This window comes from Belonocnema kinseyi, chromosome 4 (assembly GCF_010883055.1).
Source record: "Belonocnema kinseyi isolate 2016_QV_RU_SX_M_011 chromosome 4, B_treatae_v1, whole genome shotgun sequence".
Classification (NCBI taxonomy): Eukaryota; Metazoa; Arthropoda; class Insecta; order Hymenoptera; family Cynipidae; genus Belonocnema; species Belonocnema kinseyi.
Genome location: NC_046660.1, coordinates 140,124,809 through 140,141,675, shown reverse-complemented (window position 1 = coordinate 140,141,675; position 16,867 = coordinate 140,124,809). Strand labels below are relative to the sequence as shown.

At 37.2% G+C, this 16,867-nt stretch overlaps 1 protein-coding gene across 6 annotated transcripts in view; it reads right to left on the bottom strand.

The window, feature by feature from the left end:
- The window catches only part of LOC117171834 (ras-related protein Rac1), a 110,164-nt gene that overhangs the window by 58,817 nt on the left and 34,480 nt on the right, over positions 1-16,867 (bottom strand). The window contains exon 1 of one of the 6 annotated variants that reach the window (XR_004466930.1): positions 4,353-4,455. The exons of the other annotated variants lie outside the window; for them this stretch is intronic. The gene's annotated coding sequence lies outside the window, so the exon portion shown is untranslated. Of the gene's footprint in view, positions 1-4,352; positions 4,456-16,867 lie in introns of those variants that run through there. 6 annotated transcript variants of the gene reach the window in all.

Sequence of the window (16,867 nt, the reverse complement as noted above, 5' to 3'; positions counted from 1 at the left end):
CCGGATCAGTGCCGCCGCCAAAATTTGACGTGACGAAGTAATATGCCTAAGGGCGGTATAATATGGCGGCCATAAACTCAGAAATTTCAAGAAATGAAACAAAATTAGTGCTGCCACCAAACTTTGAAGCTGTGAAAAAATATGCATGAGGGCTCATTTTGAGACTGGGTTTCTTTCCTAGAAAATAACGTATGCACCTTTACAAAAACCAAGATGGCGGCATCCATATGGCAGCCAAAAGGTCAGAAATGTCAGGAAATGAACCAAATTAGTGCTGTCACTAAACTTTAAAGCGATGGAAATGTATGTATGAGGGCTCATTTTGATGCTGGGCCTCTTTTCTACAAAATCACGTATGCGCCTTTACAAAAATCAAGATGACGGCATCAATATGGTAGCCAAAAGCTCAGAAATGTCAGGTAATGTACCAAATTAGTGCAGTCACCAAACTTTGAAGCGATGAAAAAATATGTATGAGGGCTCATTTTGAAGCTGGGTGTCTTTCCTACAAAATAACATATACCCCTTACAAAAATCAAGATGGCGCCATCAATATGGCAGCCAAATCTATAACTGAACCAAATTTTCAAACCGTTCCAGTGTTCCTAAACAGATTTGATTCAGATTTCGGCCACTTATTTGCCATCTTAGGTGCACCATTTTATGATATAGAATCGTTCACATCAGATTTGAGACAAAATTTATTTTACTAGATTATTGATCACTACTTTCGGTAGATACCTTTGAAATGTTTTAAGTACGACTGTCTGTGTTGAAAGACTCTTAGTTTGAATTTTCTTGTGATTTATAAATTTTTTTAATAGATTTGGCTGCCATATTGATGCCGCCATATTGATTTTTGTAAAGGTGCATATGTTACTTTGTAGGAAAGAGACACAGCCTCAAAATGAGCCCTCATACATAATTTTTCACAGCTTCAAAATTTGGTGGCAGCACTAAATTGTTTCATTTCCTGAAATTTCTGAGTTTATGGCCACCATATTGATGCCGCCATCTTGCTTTTTTGTGAAGGCACGTACGGCTTTTTTTTTAGTTTTTTGTCCAAGATTTTAAATGAGCACTTAGACATATTATTACGTCACGTGAAATTTTGGCGGCAGCACTGATCATGTTTACGATGATCGACCCATGTACACACACATACACAACTAATATCCTACTAATTGAAAGATATTACAATATTTTTTCTTCAATTGGCAAATAAATTTGCTTTAAACAAAAAATTCTAAGTTCCATTTTTATAAAAAATTGTGAATGTTCAGAATAATTTACATTTTATGCCAATCTTAAACGTTATAAAATTGCCTAAATCGTCTAAAAACGAAGAAGCATACACACACACACACACACAACGTAAAATAATAAATAATTAGAAAAAGAGAGCTTAAAATTTGGTGCTCCAACTTTTTTGAACTGTAGCTTACGAGGATGGCTTTTTCATCGAGTTTCAACTTGTAGGTTTAGTTCAGTGATTAGACTTCCGACTGCTAGGCGATAGACTTAGGTCAAAATATTCGCAATCAATGAGCATTTTTTAAATCACTTTTTTGCCATATCGTTTGAGTATAGCAGTACGGTATTAGTTAGCACTGACGCAGTATTGCGCCTATTGTGAAGTTCCTATTGGGTCAGTACTGCGCCAGTAGCGATATCCAGTGCTGGGCCAACACTGGTAGCGCAGTACAGAATGGCGTTATCATCAAAGAGACATGCCAGTAAAAGTGCTAACAATGGCAACAAAAACCATGATGATTTCATGATGGCAACCATGAGGGCACCATGATATCAACCATGAGGGCTCCATAAGGGAAGTCCATGTTGGACCCCTATCGATTAAGATGCCGTTGCCATGAGGGGCCTCAACTGGATTGTTCTCATAGATTCCACAAAGCTTGAGGTAAATCCATGCGGTCCTCGACGGGGGCCCCCTACATTTATCTACACAGGCTAGTGCTTTATATTTGGTTACCCAGATTATTAAATTTGTATCTCATTGCGTGTGAATGAGAATTGTTCAAAAAATTGTTGTTATTAGAAGGCAGCACCTGTCAAGTATTTTTGGATGCCCAAAACGAATGAAAAATATTTCAAAGTCATATTTGAATGATTTCTAACAGGGAGACACACCAAAAGCTGAAACAAGTTCATCGATTTCGATGAAATATTGCATACATATTAAGTGGCGATCATTAAGGGGAGAAGGGAGAAAATACCAATTTTACACTAGAGCACAAAAAATTCTCTAAGATCGAAATAGCAAATAAAAGAAAGAACGAAAGTCGACTACCAAGCTTTAGTGTTCATAACAAGAAATTTTTTATTATATATGAATCGTCAAAAAAAGTTTTGAAACAGAGGCATCCGCATGTTATTGAAAATAAAAATTCCATTTTTCGGGAAAAATATGCAAGATACGACTAATGTTAAGACGCCAAATTGTTCGTCTGAAAAAGATCTCGACATTTTCTTAAACCCATTTTTAATAGGGCGCAATGTCTGTTTTAATCGTGAAAAATGTTCTTGAAAATAAAAAATTTCATTTTCCGGTCAAAATACTCAAGTTGAGATGAAAATGTTGTCCATAAACATTGTACAGCTCAAAAAGATGTTAAAATTTTCTGTATATCATTACCATTTTTTTTTAACAAAAATCTGATAAAAGTTTTTTCACATAAATCGTTAAACTTTTCTCATTATTACTTTATTTCAGTTACTTGACGCTGACTAGTTGACCAATATATTCTTTGATTGAATAGGGATTCTGATCAAATAAGTAAATAAATCTCTTCCCTGGGATGCCAAAAACATAGAAAATGCCTCCGTTTGTGACACGAAATGCATAATTCGTTACCTTATCTGCCGGAATATATGGGAAAATTTGAAAAAATGTCGGAGATGAATTGATATTAGGCTTAAACGGTTAAAGTCTATCGGAACATTACTTTCTGAAACAAATTTAACATATGAGAAACTCGCTAGCTTGGTCCTCAATATAGAAATGGTTAAACAGGAATATAATTAAATTAAAGCGGAACCGTCGGAAATATCATCAGTGCAACAAATACAGAATCCGAGACAAAAATTCCAGCGACAAACTTGGTACGAAACGCAAAACGTCAAATCACTAGGTATTTTAGCCAATAATATATCCCTGCTATCCGCAAGAAAACTATAGGGATCTGCCTTTGAAGCTTAACAACTCAGTAAAAAAAATGCTAGCGCAACAAAAAAACAGTCATATAAAAGCTGAAAGTGTTCTACGTAAATGAGGTTGAAGATGTTTATGTAAAAAATTTGTTGCGCTTAGCAGGCTGAAAAATGTAAAAAAGTAAGGATTTTCGGGTACATTTAAGAACAGTCAAGTTTAGAGCATTATTTCTTATACAAGGGGCGATGGGAAAAATTTGAAAAAATTCATGAGTATGAGGAAAACTGTTGTGAACCAGTTTTATGTGAGCAATTAAAAAAAAATAAAAATTGTTTGCTTAAAAGTACAAAAATGTGCAACTATATCATCTTCAGTTCTAATAGAGATACTCAAGCGATTCAAACTGCAAACTGTAATGGATAGGCTCTGTATTTATTTTCACCCGTAAGGATGTGTTAGTCTTATTTTTTGTGAAAATCGCGATATTTTCAGACATTTTTTTTGTTGGAAAACAAGTGACAGAAAGCAGGGGGGCCCTTTTTTGTTTTACTGCCGACCGCTGGTGCCATTCTTCGACCCCTGGTTCTGAATGCTTGGATGGCACCTAGCCACGGGCCGAAAAAAGGGACCAGCGGTCGGCAGTAAAAAAAACGGGCCCCTGCCCCTGCTTTCTGTCACTTGTTTTCCAACAAAAAAAAAATGTCTGAAAATATCGCGATTTTCACAAAAAATAAGACTAACACATCCTTACGGGTGATTGAAAATAAATACAGAGCTTATCCATCACAGTTTGCAGTTTGAATCAATTAAATATCTGTATTAGAACTGAAGATGATGTAGTTGCACATTTTTGTACTTTTAAGCAAACAATTTTTATTATTTTTTTAATTTCTCACATACAACTGGTTCACAACAGTTTTCCTCATATTCATGAATTTTTTCAAATTTTTCCCATCGCCCCTTGTATAAGAAATAATGCTCTAAACATGACTGTTCTTAAATGTACCCGAAAATCCTTACTTTTTTTACACTTTTCAGCCTGCTAAGCGCAAAAATGTTTTTACATAAACATCTTCAAGCTCATTTACGTAGAACACTTTCAGCTTTTATATGACTATAGTATTCTCGCCGATAGTAGTCACTGACATGAGATGCCACCCTCAGGGTGACAAAAAATAATCACCTTTCAATAGTTAAACCATCACCAGTAGTCATTGACGTCCAGTTTCTATTCACCTGTCCTGAGAAGGGAGCAGTGTCGACAGATGCAGTGGCAATTTCTGTTGATGATAAAACATGAGTCAGTCGTGAAGACAAAGCCTCATCAATGCAACGAAAAGGGGGCGCAGACTGTCGAGTTAGAAATTGATAGTGGAGCCGCGCTCATTTTAATTACGAAATAAACGTTCTAGATCATTTTTCCTCACACTCCACCTTGACGGTATGAAATGTGTAATCGCGGAACAGACGAATTAATATGCAAGATGCTTGTATCTGCTTCGGAGAGACTCCTCCACTGATGTTGCGTCCTGAATACGACTTTGAGGTACGCCTAGGTGTATACCCACCAATTCATATACTTTTACTACAATCCCCCCTCTAACTATTCAACATTTTCTACTCTTCAGGCAGTTTTTTAAAAGTATTTTTAAACGAAAGCTTGACTTTTTCCCGATAAAAATTATGTTTGGCCTTTTGGGACTAAAAATAATTATGTAGTTATGCAAATATATCCGAGCGAAACACTTCCTCGCGTGATCCGATAGATTGGTTGCAATTGTCCGTTTTCACTTGGAATAAATGCGTGGTATTTTAGAGTGCCGGGAATTGTAATTGCTTCAGTGAATCTAGTTTTTTGGTCATAGAGACCTTTTTCGAACTGAAAAAAATTACTGTTTCCCTTAAATGATTCTGAAACCATTCGAATAACTCCATCGCAGTTAGGATTGGATTCTGTGCAGAGCGCTGCAAGCTAGATTTTGCCATAAGTCTTTTCAAATTTCCACCATTCACGTTACGTGGACCTTTTCCATGTGCAGCTGCCTGGAAACGTGTTTTTGCAAAAATTACAACATTTTTTCTGTGATTTAAGATCTATGAAAGCATATTTATTTTTTAAATGTTGCGCAGCTTTGTCTGTCACATAATAAATTCAGAAAAAAACCATGTTGTTTCGCATAAAATGCTTCCAGCGAAATCGCGTTACAATTTTAGCCGCAACCACGTTTCACGACCGTGAGATAGGTAGTATGTATTTAATCTCCCCCTTTTACGGGTTTAAGGGCCTCCACTCCCTGTACATATATTTACAATTGTATCCTTAGCCTAACTTTACTACTACTTATATTCTACTCTTTGGCATTACTTAGTATAAACAATAGTAACATTAATTCTATAATGAGCGATCTTCCAGGGCTTCCGTTTTATTTTATCATAAAGATTTCGTTTCCACATACTCTACATAAATTCTCCTTTTCATCCATCCAATACCTGTATGCTCTCACTCCTTCTCCCATTCTAAGCCGTACAACACATATACCATCTACTGTACCTCGAATCTATAATCTTTGTCCATCTCTCTTCTCCTTGTTTTACTAATTGCACTAACTATGTCCTGCCACTCCATGAGCCCGTCTCTTATATTAGAAACCCTTCTCATTTTTCTCCTTTCTTCCTCCAATTCTGAATTTCCCAAATTGCCTCTCGCCTCATTGTTCCGAATTTCCCCGAAACATGCTTGTGTTATTTTGCTTCCCTCTCCCCTTCTCAGATTATCTTCAAACTTCCAGGCTCTCTTAATTTGCCTAGTAACTATTTTTTCCCTCCCTACTTCTTCCCTTCAGAGGGGCGACCCATGTAACGGCTTCAAAAAATATATTTTTTTTGTTCGCCTAAATGAAAGCTTGGCATCCCAAAAACATGCAGCAAAAGTTTCAGAGTCACATGTGCCCTCTTTATCCACTAAAGCGGATCATGCGCACCTCGCGTTAGCAGGCCGATGCTGACTGCTGGCCGAATATAATGTGATGTATGTTGCTGGAATGGCCGATAAAGAAAAAACTCAAGAAACCAAAAAAATTTTTTTTTTCAACAATTTTCAACATGTAAATAAATCTTTAAAAACTTGTTTTTCTCAGTTTCACATTTTCCAACATTGCTGGCAAGATAACTCAAAAAGTATTTGACTGATTGAGTTCTTCTTGCATATGCATATAGTTGAAATGGTTCTCTTTTTGTGAACCACTCTAAGCTGCAAAAAATTATTTTAAAACCATTATTGTTTAAACAATTAAACCTTTCCGGGCCAAAAGGGGATACACGTGGATTCAGACTGAGAATTATTGTCCAGAAAGTCAATTTTTAAAATCGTTCGAATGTTAATTTTAAGGACTGTTACTTGTAGAGAACTTTAAAGCACATATTTTTTTCCTTTAGCAAATATTTGTAGGTTTTACAGTTTTTGAAATAATTTATAAAAACTAGATTTTTCGATAAAAAACTATTTCAATATTTTTTCAATTCAACTCGCGCTAACTCAGTCAATTTCCACAAGTTGTCAATATAATTAATAATACGTTACATTTGCAGGTCTTTTGAAACTAGCTGAGGAAGAAAAACGTAAATATTTTAATAAACAAAAAGGTTGTTAATTTTTTTGTGAGGTTTCGCAAAAATCATGAATTTCAACCTTCAAGCGCTTCGTTTATCGAGCGAATTTCAAGCAACGAAAAACTTGCAGTGACAAAGTTGTTTATTAAGGTTCAAAGAAGTTTTCTGGAAATTTTCAGCTCAATCACATAAATGGTTAAAAACTATGAATGTCTTAAATTACAAACGGATATCTTGACGCTGCTGCCCTATGCACATGCCTCCTCGGTTACGAACGTGTTGCAGCGGACCTGAAGGTCAAGTCGGACACCAAAACAAAAATAACCGTTTGTAGTTTTCTTCTAAAATAAACTGTAATTAAAGCAAAGAAGCAGCGAATGGATTACTTCTTACAATACCTGCAAAAGTATTATTTTTGAGACAGGTTTATTGGAGTTAATTATCTACTCATTTAAGAAAGAATCTCCAAATGAATCGAGGTAGAAAAAGAGATAGAAATGAATAGTTATGGCTTAAAAATATAAAAAAAGGTTCCAGAAATCAGGTACGATTAATAACTGTTATTAAAAAAAATTCTAATAATCTTTTATCATAAATGCAATATTTTAGGAAAAGAATTTTTCGAAGAGTATTTTTTGAAAGTAAAAATTCAGAGCCGAGATGCCGAAGAAATTGAAGGAAGTGACGAAAATGATTAAAACTAGTTTAAAATAAAGAATTATTTAAATAATTTGATGTTCAAAATGTCTAATAAATCAATAATTTCAGTGATGATACTTTGAGTATTACTTTGTTATCAGATTTGACCTTCACGTCCGCTGCGACACGTTCATAGCCAAGGAGGCACGTGCATAGGGCAGCGTCAAGACTTCCGCTTGTAATTTAAAACATTCATAATTTTTCAACCATTAATGCGATTGATCTAAACCTTTTCAGAAAACTTCTTTGAGCCTTAGCCCCTTAGTTGGCATTGACGCAAAATGCGTCAAAATTTTCCGTGCCCTGTGTGGAATTGACGCATTGAAGTCTTGCTCGGGGGTTTTTTGGTTCGCTGAATCCGAATTCAAAATTCGAAAATTCAAAACGGTGGATCCAACATGGCGCACAAAAATACAAAAAAAGGCTCAATTTGGATAAATCGCTGTACTTACGGGTTTTTGGGGTCGCTGAATTCGAATCTAAGGTCAAAGCTTGAAAATTTAAAAAGACGGACGAAAATACAAAAAACGGCTCGACTTGAATAACTATTGGTACTTAAAAATTGGAAAAATCGAAATAGACACACTAAAATCTACGAAGTAGATCCTACTAGAGCCGTTATCTGTATTTTGGTCCGCGATTTAAAATTTTCAAATGTTGACTTCAGATTCAGATTCAGCGATCGCAAAAACCCGTAAGTGCCAAGATTTATCCAAATTGAGCCTTTTTTTTGTATTTTCGTCCATCATATTGGATCCGCCATTTTAAATTTTCGATTTTTCACTACAGTTTCGGGTTCAGCGATCTTAGAAACCCATAAGTACCAAGAATTATCTAAATCAAGCCGTTTTTTGTATTTTCGTTCGCAATATTGGATCCGCCACTTCGAATTTCTGAATTTTGACATCAGATTCGGATTCAGCGACCCCAAAAGCCCCAAGATACAAATTTTCAGGATAACAAATATTCCTTCCATTTTTGGCACTTTTTGTCGAATTCTCTCTGCCAGCGTAGGGGTTAATCAACAACTATGTCACTGGAAGTTTTCCGTTGCTTGAAATTCGCTCGATAAACGAACCGCTTGAAGGTTGAAATTCATGATTTTTACAAAGTCTTGAAAAAAAATTAACAACTCTCTTCTTTATAAAGATATTCACGTTTTTCTTTCTCAAATAGTTCAAGAAGACTTTAACAAGTAATTTACTGTCAACAGAATCAACAAATTTCTAAAATTGGCTAAGTTAGGACGAGTATAAGTGATAAAAGATTGAAATTTTTTGTTTTTAAAAAATCTACTTCTTACCCATTTAGTCAAAAACTATAAAACTTACAAATTTTTGCAAATTAAAAAAAAAGATGCGCCTCAAAATTTTCTACAAGAATCAGTTCTTAAAATTGAAATTCGTACGATTTTTAAAATTGACTTTCAGGACAATACTGCTCAGGCCGAATCCACGCGTATCCCCCTTTAATCCGGAGAGGTTCAATTCCATGCAATATTTTGAGTAAAAATCACCATTTTTGTTGAAACGGCGGCTATTTTGTCAAAAATAATAATTTTTTTTACTTTTTTTGGTTCACAAAGGAATTCATCAAGTCGAATTCATGAGAAACTAGAGTTCCGGCAATTTCACGCCTCCGGGCTGCACATGTTGACATTATTCTTGGGTTGTTACATGGGTCGCCCCCCTTAACATGTATCCTGGGCAACTACAGCTAACCCCTATTACCCACCTCAGAAATTGCTCATGCATGCTCTCTACATTCTTATGTTCTTTCCAACCCCAGATCTCCACTCCCATACTTGGCCCGTTACTTTACTTGAGCATTCAATTATTTTCCTCACCTGCAACTCGCTTGCCCCTCCTGCCTCAAACCAAAAACCTAGATAACAGAACTCCTCCACAACTTCCACTTTTTGTCCGTTCTTCTTCTAAACGTAATTTATTTTGCTTTTTCTATTTCTGAAGCACGTCACCTTTATTTTATCAGCGTTCACAGTCAAATATTTTGCTTCCATATACTCTTCGAAGATTTTCTTCATTAGGTTCATCCTCTTATCATCTGCTAACAGAACTACATCGTCCGCGTATGCTAGAGAGTATAGTTTGCTATCACCTAAAACCGGTCCTCATTTCCTATTCTCCTTCAGCTTCTCCTCTAAGTCTGCCAGCAGCATATTAAATAGTAACGGAATCAACGGGCACCCTTGCCTTAGACCTCTTCATGTCCAGAAAACCTGTCGTTTTTTCTTTCCTATTTTCACCCTAATCCTGGTTTCGGTAAAAATTTCTTTTATCCTCTCCACCAACTGTTCCTCTACGCCCCTCTCTTTCATTACCTGCCATAGCATTTTCCGGTTCAGTGAGTCAAACGCCTTTTTAAAATCGACGAACTATGCGACTAGTTTCCCTTTCTTTCTCCCCAAATATGTATTAACTAAGTATTTAAGTACGTATATGTTGTCTATAGTTCCCATCTCTTTTCTAAATCCCGTCTGATTGTGTGGGATACTTTCTTTTTGTTCTACCTGATTCTCCAACCTTTTTATTAAGATTTCTGCATATATTTCATAACCGACTGGCATGAGAGTGATCCCTCTGTATTCCTCTACTTTCTTTCCTTCCCCTTACTTGACAAGCGGTACCACTAGTCCTGTCATCCACTCTTCCGGCCCCCTTTCCTCTTTCCAGACCCTGTTGCAGATCTTCCACATCCCATCCCTAACCCCTTCTCCTCTATACTTCATCGCTTCGTTCGCCATCCCATCTTCTCCTGTCGCCTTGTTTCTTTTTAATCTATTTATTGCCTTATCCACTTCTTATTTTGTTCTCTCGTTCCCTTCCTCCATTTCTCCTTGGACCATCCTACTCTTTTCCCCTTTGATCTTATTTTGCTCTACCCCTAACAGACTCCTTAAATAACCCGTCCATTCCTCCATTTCTATTTCTTCATTAGCGGCGTTCCTTACCCCTCTATCCCTATTTATCGTTCGGATATATTTTTACCCACGTGTCCCCGTGACCTCTAGAGGTCATATGAAGGTCAAAAACATTCTTTACAACTTCTGAACCTAGTATCTTATCACGTTTTGCTCATATGGAGGTAATGATCCTTACAAAATACGTTAACGGGTGTGCTGATCGAGAATCCGTTGCCCCTATGGCCCCTACACGCCAAGATCAAGGTCATTTGAAGGTCAAATTTGTTGATTTGAGAGATATCATATTTTTAAGATCAGATTCTGAACGAGCGGGAAATTTTTAATCCGGATATATTTTTATCCACGGGTCCCAGAGACCTCTGGAGGTCATACGAAGGTTAAAAAATTCTTTAGAATATGAAGGTGAAATCAATCATTCTAAATTCCCTGAAAAGTATTTTGTCATGGTAGTTGGATACAGAAGAAATGACAATCGCACTTAGATGCACATGTAATTGCAGAAATTGCTACAATTCTGGCGCAATTCTCCTGCAATCGCGCGTGCGTGAATCTGTCATTGCATGCACAAGAAAAAGTAGCATTGGTGGGTAACTTAGACTCTATAAAATCTACTGCTATAAGAATAGAGATGAATGAATCGCGGTGTGTAGAAATTCATGGTGAAAATTGTACTGGTTTGACGTTTACGACCCGCGCTGCTACAATGGCAGCAGGCGGCGCACAATTTTTAAAGTTAAAAAAAAACTTGGGGTACAACCAAAAAAATCCCCCTGTTAGTCTATAGATGCGAGCGGATTAGTTATAAGGTGTGGATGGATGATAATTTGTATGAGATAGTTGTAAGAAAATTCTGTAAAAAAATGGAAGTGTAAGCAAGTTAATTTTTAAGGCAGAAGGCCGAAAAATAAACGTTTATCTGTCTAACAAAGTTGACTTTCAAATGACCTTTATCCAGAAGTATAAGGGCAATAGGGAGAGGAAGAGGGAGGGAGAGATCGCAACAGGATAAAAAGAGAAGATGAGAGGATGCTGGGAAGAAAAAAGCAAATTAGAAAGTAGAGATACAAGTGAAAAGTAGAAAATGCGATTAAAGAAGACAAGGTTTGGACTGTGATACAAAAAGAGAGAGGAGGAAGGAAGGGCGCGAATTCAGAAATAGAAGTGGATGAGTTCCCTGAGTATTTCAAGGATCTGTTAGGGAGGAGGGCAAAATAGCATCAAGGATGAAAATAGAAGGATATTCCAGGGAGAAATAAAGAAAGGCGAAGAAATAACAACAGAAGAAGTGGGGTCAGGGAAGAGATGTGGAAGATCTGCAACAAGAACTGGAATGGAGAAAGGTAGTCAGAAGAGTGGATGACAGGGCTGGTACATGCAGCAATTCTAAGAAAAAGGTTAGCGAGTCAGATAGAAGAAAGAGCAAGTATCCTAAACAATCAGACAGGTTTTAGAAAAGGTATGGGAATGAAAAGGTTGGTGGAGAGGATAAAGGAAATTTTTACTGAAACCAAGAAGAGGATGAACCTAAGGGTGAGACTTTTCGAAGGGTATGTGGGCGCAAAGGATCTGACGGGGAACGTAGAGAAGAACAAAGTGATTTGTTTCAGAAGTAGAAAAACCAAAATAGATTACATTTGGCAGATAAACGGACAAATAGTGGAAAGGGTGGAGGAGTTCTGTTACCTAGGTTTTTGGTTTGAAGCAGAAGGGGGAATCGAGGTGCAGGTGAGGAAAACAATTAAATTTGCGAGTAACGTAATGAGACAAGTAGAGGAGATAGGAAAGGGAAGGTTTAAGGACGATTAGAGAATGAGGGTTTGCTTATTTGACGTATGGGTTTCGGTAGTAGAAAGAATAAAGGGGAGTAGAATGGAGTTAAGTGATACGGTTCAGAATGGGAGGAGTGAGACCTTGAAGATATTGGATGGATCAAGATGAGAATCTGTGTAGAGTATGTTGATACGAAATGGAGTCACGGACACATGTATTAGAGGGGTGTACAGAGAAGGAAGATGGGCAGTTAAGTGTGGATGAGTGTGTAAGATGAATTTTTGATGGTAATGGACAAAGAGTGACGTGGATGAAGGAATTAGAAGTAAGAGAAAGCAAGGAAACAGAGCAGAGCCAAACGGTTGATCTTATTGAAGGAAAATAACTAGTAAAAAGGTTATTTTAAAAACATGAATAAACTATTTTAATAAAAGGAAACCGAAGGAAAATACGTAATAGAAAGCGGAAGCCCTGGAAGATCACTTTTTTTAAATTTTATAATTATTTGTATTACAGTTGTTACTTTTAAGTAAGGTGAAACATTAGAATATAACTAGTGGTTAAGTTATACTGAGGATGGAATATAAACATATTTTATCCACGATTCGTTTTTTTTTTATACAAAATTAATTTTCATATCTGAAAATGGCACTTATTCATTTTTTGTTAGAAACTAATTCATTATAAATTGAAAATGAAACTCTTTGGTATAATCATCCTATTTAATATGTTTAAAACTGAATTTTACATTCAGACTAGTACTAGGGGTTATATCAGCTGTAGAGCGTAGCGTTAATTACAAATTTGAGAAAATAAAAGACTCTGTGATCCTATTCTTTACCTTCTTACCTAAATACCAGCTGTATAAAATTTGAACCCGGAAAACCGGGAAAGGTATGTTTTTCTCGATTTACTTCAAGATTGTTGCTGGTATTGAAAAATTAATTCAATAAAAGTTGTCCATGCCTATCTCTATGAAGTACATATTTTTGGTTTATGCATTTTTTAAAATTTACTTATTATAATACTCGATTTAAAAAAATAAATCTCCATTTTTAAACCTTTAAAACCCATAATCACATAGTTTTTTAATGTTATTACAAATTTTATAAAAATAAATATAAAAAAACAAGTCGAATTAAACGTTTTTTTAATCTTTAGTCGCAAATTTTTAACACGTACAAAAAAGTAGAACTGTTTTTACAGGAAAATACCCATGAATATAATAATTTTAAGAAACCTAAGAGATTCACGTGGTCGTTCTAATCGTTGAATAAAACTCCCGGTCATTACCCGGTTCGCAAAAAATTATTGAATTCTTTTTAATTATTTGGAATTCCATTGATTAATTTTTGTTTACGAATTTGTATTTGAGGATATGTTCCCGATGGGACATATAATTTTCTCGCTTATAAAACTTTTAAAAACAACAAATACACATTTTTACACATAGTTATAGTACTGAAATCATACATACTTTAAAGGATGATTCCTGAAAACTGGCCGAATTTGAGTCCTAGGAATTTCACAATTTTACTTTGGAGTCATAACACGTCTATAAATGTAAATTATGAATAGAAAAAAACAGCACATTACCTGGCCCTCCAATTGTTAAGTAACGAGGTGGGTACATAAGAACCGTTTAAGAACATTCTTCTCAACCACGCAAAATACTGTTTTTAGTAACACCATAATCGAAGCCTTAGTTGTTGAGATGCACCTTATATTGAGATTTATGGCTTATAATGCTTTCTTTTTTCATTCTGGATATTCTTTGAAATATTTATACACTGTTTGGATTCATTTTAAGTTATGACTTTTGATGAACAGATAATTTGCAAGTGTTTAACTCCCCTAGAATATTTAATGTTCAATTTTGTAATTAAAGTATGATTAAATTTCTTATTCTTGTAAATTTTCTATTCAAAATAATTTCTACCTTAATAATGTTTCGGGAGATAGTCGGAGAAAAAGTCCTGATTTTAAGCTCAATCACAACCACGTCTCACGACCGTGATATAAGTTGTTAGAGTCTGTAACGAAATCAATACGACGACCCAAGGACGACCGCCTTCTGCTTTTTTCCCGCAAGTGTTTTAGCATATTATTCACACGCAGGGATGCTTTTCTGGGTACAATCGTCGCAACTCCCTTATGAGGTCTCTATACCTCTCTTTCTTTTCATTCTCCTTGGCTATGATGTTTTTGTCAGCTGGCGCCGAAAATTCGACAACGAACATGGTTCGCTTCTCGAAGTCAAGAAGAACCATGTCAGGCCTCGAGTGTTCAACAGAAACAATTGTCGAGAATATAAAGTTCCACTATATGCGGCACTTCTCATTCTCGACAATTGACTCGATTTTCCTAGGAGCATTTAGAGGAGCGATATTAAGGTTAATGCCGTAAAAATGACAGAGATGGTAATAAAGTACTCTTAGTGTCACTTCTTGCCTCTAGATGTAGGTTGTTCCCGCATGAGCTGGACAACTAGATAGTAAGTGTATCAAATGCGCGGGGTGTGCATGGCATGCCCTGCAACTATCATCGGGAATGTCTTGGCTCAAAATGTGGCGATGGTATGTTAAGGTGGAAATAACACTGTCTTGACATGCCAAAATGTAACACCCGTGCCAGACTTCAATCCGAATGATTTAAGCAAAGCCAAAGTTAGCTCACACCACATTGACTGATCCTCCACATTTCTGTGGAAGTTGCCTTGCGTCCTCTTATCGAGGAGCTGTTCACGGAATTTCTTCTCTTGCGCTTTCTTAATCCGGGCTTTCAGGAGTGAGTACTCAAGATAGATAAGATTTGATTCATTTTGCTCACCCCTACGACTGAAGTTAAGTCCGAGTGTATCACCAGCCTCATCCGCTGCTTTGTACAGAAACGCTCCTTTGCCCACTTCTTCGTGCGTCCTGAACATTTTAAGAACAGGGTCTCTTCCACTTGCGACTCTATATGCTGTACCCAGAATGATCCTGTTGTGAAGACATTCGAAATTCAATATTCCGCGAACACCTTGACGGCGTGAGATGTAGAGTCGCGGAACAGAAGACTTTAGATGAATGCTCATGCATAATCTTTCGTGTCCCAATATCAAGGGATCTGAACTCGTTCTTCGTCCACGGTAACACTCCAAATGAATAGAGTACTACCGGGACGGCAAGCATGTTCGTTGCAGATACTTTGTTCCTCGCTGACAGTTCGGAAGACCAAATCTGCCGGATGAGACGTTTGTATCTGCTTCGGAGATTATCCTTTATAGATGTCACATCCTGATTATGGCTTTGTGGCACGCCCAGGTATGTATAAGTGTCTCCAGCGCAAAGGTGTCGTATAGCGCTTCTATCGACGAGCTCAGGGTCTTCAGGGATGCCATTAAGTTTTCCTCGCTTCAAATAAAACTTGGCGCATTTGCCTAACTCAAATTCCATTCTTATTTCCTCAGTTTATCGTTCGACAATCCCTAGAGCTATATGTAGTTGATCTTTATTTTTAGCATAGATCTTGAAATCGTCCACGTAAAATACATGAGTGACCTTGTACTTTCGATTTACATGTTTGCGGCAAAAGTACCCGTCGGAATGGCGCAGTGCTAGAGATGGTGGCAATAATGTGAGGCAAAAAAGGAGTCGGCTCATGGTGTCGTCCTGAAAGACACCTCTCTGAAAGGTGAACTTGTTAGTTGCAACACAATTTTTTCCAGATGAGATAGTAAACCATTCCGGAATTGGTTCTTCCGACTTAAAATATGAAGTGAAAATACGGGCCAAATGCTGATGGATTGAAGGAAACTTCTTCCATCAGAAGGTCTTGATACCATCTGATCCCGGGCCGGAATATTTTTTCTTCCCTCTTAATAATTTTTTCACCTCCTCGGTAGTGATGGGTGGGCATTCTTCATCAGGTGTTATGAGGGCATCACACAGCTCCTTGAAGCTATTTATATTTTCTGAATCTTCGTCCAGTCTATGCTGCATTTCATAGACTTCTCTCCAAAATACTTCGACCTCCTCTGGTTTGGGCGGGTGGTCGGCAGTAACTGAAGGGTTTTGGAAGAGTCGAGATGGGTCAGAGAGAAACTGCTGATTTTCTCCCTCCGCTCTAGACTTCTCTTAGCGTTAGATAGTATCCGTATTCTCTTAACAATTTGCTGCCTGATGGTCAGCAGCTTTGACTTGTTAAGTGTGTGATAACGGGTCGGAAGTTCATGCGCGAACTTTCGAACCTTGACGTGGGACACGTACTGTCTTGCCCAGTCTATCTTTATGGCGAGTTGATGCATTCGTCTTTTGGTCTTATCATCAACCGTTGGTTTTGTTTTACGGATCGCATCGGCCAAAGCTCTCGCTGCATTATACACACAACAATTGATAGGCCAGAGATCGGATTCTTCGAAAAAATGTCCACGAAGCTCGTCATCCATTTCCGCCAGATGTTTAGGCTTGAGAGAAACCTGGGTGTTGATGTTTCTCTGGTTCACAAAGCATCGTTCTTCCTCTATCGGATGCCTGCCCGTTGTTGGTCTTAATGTCGCCGCTCTTTCTCTGTTGCCGGCATGTTCTGGCTGTGGCAGAGTAGGCGTTCCGCTTGCACAGCCCCTTTTTTAGAGTACTTCGGCATGATTTCTCAGCCGCTGGTGCGAAAAGTGCGATAGCTCCGGGTGTTTTTCG